Consider the following 6,374-nt stretch of genomic DNA (forward strand, 5'->3'; position numbering starts at 1 on the left):
CCTCTAGAATAGGAGCCATTAAAATTACTTGCATTCTTAGGCTTCTTAGACAAAGCCTTAGCCTGCCCATCTTTCAAACTTCTTCTACCTTCTTCACAAAGTCTCTCACTTCATTTAAACTTTTACCTGAAGAGGGTATGTGGACAAAAAATATATGTAACTCAGAATTCAATCCTTTGACAAACCAATAAATCCTCTCCTCTTCTGTGATCACCAACTTTGTAGCATATCTGGACAAGTCATGGAACTTAGCCTCATAAAAGTTGAAAAGTCACAAACTCAACTCCATGCTAATAAACCATGCCCAACTTGTGAAGTCTCTTATAGTTATTCAGGATGAACTCATTGGCATCCTCACTCTCAGAACCATGGAATACTGGAGGCTTGAACTTCAAAAATTTGGTTAGTATCTCGTGCTCAGTTTCAGTCATCATAGGGCCCAAAGGTGGATGGAAGAAGTCATCAGCATCCAATGCTCCATCCATCTTAGGGACTGTAGCAATAATGAGATAAGTGACTGGAGCTAGAGAGGCTTGCACTGAGGGAATGGCACCAGAGTTGACCAAGCCACTCAAAAAAATCAAAATCTATTGAGCTATAAGTGGGTCCAAAGGGGGAAGTCCTACAGTTATAGCCTCTGCATCCTCCTCAATCTCAATCTCTATATTTCCTTTCATATTACCCTAGGGTTTGGGAGGGGGCTCTTCTCTCAGAATATTCTCAGCTTGAGCTTCACGCTTGGTGGGTGCTTCCCTTTCTTGACCTCTACCTGGTCCTTTTCCTCTAGCCCTGCCTCGGCCACGTCCTCTCATTGTTGGGTTCTTTGTTGGCTCATTGATTGGAGCTACTACTATGACAACATTATACCACATCTTAACCATCTGAGGGCAGAAGAGTGGAAGAGGTTAGATACTAATAAGAAGTAAAGATGTTTTTGTACCGTTCTGCAAAAACTCAACTAGACTCATTTTGGTACAACAATATCAATGAACCTAGAGCTCTGATACCAACTTTGTCACTACGCAAATCAACCATAAGTGACACCCACATAACCCTCCAGTGGGAGAACTAATATTATACCCCAAACTAACCATCTTAATACAGAAACAGACGTTTAAAGATGTGGAACAAGTTTAAATAATAGTTTTAAAACTGAGTTCCCCTAAAGTCAGGAAACTAACCAAACAAAACAAACATGCGGAAGTTAACCCCTAGAACCTGAAAGTCAACGTACCAAAACTACTAAGTAACAAATCTAAGATAAGGGGACGCAACCCCAAAATAATAAACTTTTAAAGAAATAGTATAAGTTTGAAAGGATGGACTAAGAGCTAAGATGGATCCACGGTAGCCTGAAAGAATTGACTCACCCTTGAATTCATAAGTAAATAATGTCTTACCTGAGGTCTATCAGTAGCTGCCTGAAGATGCCCTGTACTCAACAAGAAAAAAGAAATGCAATATCAGTACACAAAATAACATTATACTGGTAGGATCACTTGTCCATTCCAGTAAATGAAATATATACAAGTTACCACAACATAGTAAACCATACATATATAGAATACATTATTCAGTCTTCAATTCATGATCACTACACAGTTTCACAATGTCAATAACAAACACACATTCAAAGATGGTCCTCTCCTTTATGGGTCTGGATTTTTCGTGTCATTTCAGTCATCATGGTTGACAGGGTCCTCTTATGGAACCCATACCCAACTGTTAGTGTGTCGGCATGATACTCATTCTAATTGTTAGAGTTTCAGCATGACACTCGTTTTAATATGTATTGGTGTAGTACCCAATCCAATATATACCGACGTGATATCCGATCCAATGTGTATTAGTGTGGTACCCAATCCAATATGTACCAACATAGTACCTAATCCAATATATACCAACGTGGTATCCAATCCAATAACCACAATCACAATCACAATGAATAGTTCACATATTTGCATAATCAAATAACAAGTTCATTCCAGCCTTCCCTATTGTCACGCCCCACGAGGGTACCCTAGACGTAACCGTCACCCGAAGGCCATTTCTGACCTCCGAGCGAACCACCTGGTCCAGTCACACATTCGTTCTATCACATTCTCTTAGTAGAACTTAATTAATGAAGTACTATTCACAATATGGGGGCCGAAGGCCATACATGTTTAACTTGAAAAAATAAATATAATAAAACTCCTCACAATAACCATTCAACATTCCCACACTCTAGTCTATGAAGCCTCTATCAAAGTCTAAAAAGTGTCAATGACAAGCCCATGGCTACCAAGAAATCAAAGTAAAGGAAGCTACAACAAAATTATACAATAAGGTTCAACATCCTCCGGAAACTAGGAGGACTCACCAACTAGCTGGGAGTGTATGTGGATCTTCAACGGGGCGCCGGTCGATGATTTCTAGTACCTGTGTCTGCATCATGAAACGATGTAGGCCAAATGGCGTCAGTACATAAAATATACGAATATGTAAAATGGCCGAATGCAATAAACATCAAGGAAGAATCAGTCAACTCAGAATCTCAACTCATATATATATATATACAGGACAACTCACTCAAATATCCTAAGTCTAAACAAGAATATAATTTAGACGGGACCAATCACATATCATTCAACTCAGTCTGACTCAGAGTACTATCAAGACCTATCTGGTATTTTCTCTTAACCGACAACCATCACTTATGAGCCAGTGACAGTACAACAAGCCAACGTTGTTGCCGCGTCCGTTCATACTTTGCCAGGGCATGAACTAGTCAATCAATCATGGATCCAATCCAACCAAGTCCTATAATTTGAGGACAAAACTCTCGGGGAAGCATCCGACTTTAACGGTTCAATCCCCCCTACGTTTGGCAACACAGATATTGGGTTCGAGTATGGACTATACTCTTGCCCAATTCGGTGCTCGATACTCCTTCCAAGACTCAATGCTCATAAAACTCTATCCAATCAACTCAATCAACTCATATCGACAAGTCTAATTACAACCTTGTTAACTCATAAGCTCTATCACAATCGAATATCTTCCAATCGTACTATCCAATCAATCTCAATCATCTCTTCAAAAGAAATTTAAATGCACAATTATAGCAACATATAGACATAACCAATCATTTACTCTATCCATTTGAGAAATCCTTGAGACTCATCAAAACTCAAGACTTTAAATCACACTCTAAAATAGGCAACACTTCTTAGGAAAATAACCTCTTTTATCATAATCCACATAGTTAAGAAGATCAATAAAACATATTTAACAACTCATCTTCATCAACTCATATTCACATATAGGCTCATTTTGGGAACTCCTTGGCTCAACAACATCAACACATATAGGGTCAAATAAATAGGGGACAAAGTTCATACAAATATAAACTATACCAAGAAACTCTATTTTCATGAACATCTAACCTCAAAGCAAGAGTAGGGCACATGGATGGACTCAACCCATGTTTTAGATAGCCTTGCATACCTTAGGGAAGACTTGAAGAAAACCTTGATGTTGGGTCTTCAATGGAGGACTCAAATCTTGAAGCTCTTAGAACTCTTCTTGTTAGAAATAGAGAAGAAGAAGAGAGAGAGAGAGAGAGGAAGTCCTAAAAGTGGGGGCTGAAAATATGTCCCTAAATTTGCCAAGAATGATACATATATAATTTGGGGGAATTCCCAAATTACCCTTCCTCAAAAGTTCTGAAAAATAGGAAAATGCACCTGGCGCGATAGGGGCGCATCGCGCCATTGCAGCGCCAAGTTGATTACGCCTAAAACCTGCATACCTTGTAGTGGCGCACCGCACCAAGGACCAAACTACTGAGGCACATTCTTGGCGCGATAGTGGCGCGTCGCGCCCTTACAGCGCCAAGGCCAATATTTTCTGGGTTCTAGAAATTGGCTTGAAAAATCCTGCACACCTTTTAGTGGCGCGCCGCGCCAGAGCCCAAACTACTGAGGCATGTTTCTGGCGCGATAGTGGCGCATCGCACTATTGTGGCGCCAAGCCCAGTTTTCCAGCCATTGCACCCCAGGCCTGAAAATCCCTGTTGTGCTAGTTCTCCTTAGGATAGTCATATCTTTTGACTCCGAACTCCAAAATTTACATTCTTGGCGGCATTAGAAAGAAGACTCGACGACCTTTAATTTGATGGGTCGTGGGCCACCCAAATTGTCTTTCAAAAGATAGGGCCATTAGAAGTCGACCCCATACACGAACTCATCCTAACTTAGCCACGACGAAACTTTTTGGGACTTAGCTCAGTCCTAGGGGTCCTCTATGACCCCACATCACCTCCAACACTCTTTAATTTCTCAGAGACTCATCTTAACTCAAGCACATACTTTGAAATAAATACGATGGGCCCCACACGTGTACAAGGAAAGCCTAAATCTTAGGGGAAAATTTTTGAGGGGTGTTACATTATCTCCCTCTTGGGATCATTCATCCTCGAATGACGAGCAACCAAGAATGGACTCGGGGTACAAATCACAATCGAAATTTTAGTCATTCAACCAATCAACTTCTCAAACAATTATTAATCAAAACTCAAAACGCACAAATGAATTCAAGTTAAGGAAATGGACATTACCTTCAACATTCTCCTCGGTAGGCACGAATAAATGTGGATATTTAGACTTCATGGCTTCATCTGCTTCCCATGTTTCTTCCTCAACAATTTGGTTCCTTCACAGGACTTTGACCGAGGTGATCTCTTTGTTCCTCAGTTTGTGAATTTAGCGATCAAGAATTTGGACCGGGACCTTTTCATAAGACAAGCTATCCTTAATTCGAACGCTGTCAATGGGGACTACCAATGAGGGATCACCCAAGCACTTATTCAACATCAAAACGTGGAATACCGGATGAATAGAAGCTAACTCCGAGGGTAACTCTAACTCATAAGCAACACTCCTAATTTGCCTCAAAATATGGTAAGGACCAATATATCGAAGACTGAGCTTCCCTTTCCTTCCAAACCTCATGACACCCTTCATGGGTGATACTTTCAAGTACACCCAATCACCCACCTCAAACTCCAAGTCTCTCCTCCTTACATTGGTGTAAGATTTTTGGCGACTTTGGGTTGTCTTTAGCCTATCTTGGATAACTCTCACCTTCTCTATGGCTTGGTGAACAAGGTCAGGCCCAATCAGCTCGGCTTCACCAACTTCAAACCACCCAATGGGAGATCTACACCTCCTCCCATACAAAGCTTCATAAGGAGCCATTTGAATGCTTGCATGATAGCTATTATTGTATGCAAACTCTATGAGAGGTAAGTGATCATCCTAATTTCCCTTGAAGTGGAGCACACATGCCCTCAACATATCTTCCAATGTTTGGATGGTGCGCTATGCTTGGCCATCTGTCTGGGGATGGAAGGTTGTACTCAAGTTCACCGTCGAACCTAATCCCTTCTTAAAGGATTTCCAAAATTGGGAAGTAAATTAATCTCCTCTATCTGAGATGATAGACGAAGGGACCCCATGCAATCTGAAGATCTCCTGTATATACAACTTTGCATAATCTTCTGCGATGTCAGTAGTCTTAACCACCAAGAAGTGAGCTGATTTCGTCATTCTATCCATACTCACCCAAATGGAATCATGTTGCTTTCGGGACTTCGGCAAGCCTGTAATAAAGTCCATGTTGATCATCTCCCACTTCCATTCTGGAATTCCTATGTTTTGGGCTAAACCACATGGCCTTTGATGCTCAACCTTCACCTGTTGGCAATTCGGGCACTTGGAAACAAATTCCGCAATATCCCTCTTCATCCCACTCCACCAATAGATTTCCCTCAAGTCATGGTATATTTTTGTGGAGCCTGGATGAATAGAGTATCTGGAACTATGCACTTCGGCCATAATCCTCTCTCGAACATCATTGACATCAGGTACACACAATCTACTTCGGTACCTCAACACACCATCTCCCCCTTTGGTGAAAATCATCACCCCTTGTTTGTGAACAACTTCCTTCAACCGGAAGAGGATGGGATCCTGATCTTGTTTCTCCTTTACCTCCGCTACAAGTGAGGACGTAGCCCCATCTCGAACGTTTACTCTGCCTTCATTGTTCTTTTCAAGTCGAACTCCCAATTGGGCTAATCGATGTACCTCCTTCACCAATTTCCTCCTTCCCTTTTCCACATGGGCAGTGCTACCCATGGACAACCTGCTAAGAGCATCAGCAAAAACATTAGCTTTACCTGGATGGTAGAGGATGCTCATGTTGTAGTCCTTGAGTAGCTCAAGCCATCTTCTTTGCCTCAGGTTGAGTTCCTTCTGGCTGAAGACATATTATAAGCTCTTGTGATTGGTGAATACATCAACATGCTCTCCATACAAGTAGTGGCACCA

The sequence above is a fragment of the Solanum dulcamara genome, chromosome 2, assembly GCF_947179165.1.
Source record: "Solanum dulcamara chromosome 2, daSolDulc1.2, whole genome shotgun sequence".
Classification (NCBI taxonomy): Eukaryota; Viridiplantae; Streptophyta; class Magnoliopsida; order Solanales; family Solanaceae; genus Solanum; species Solanum dulcamara.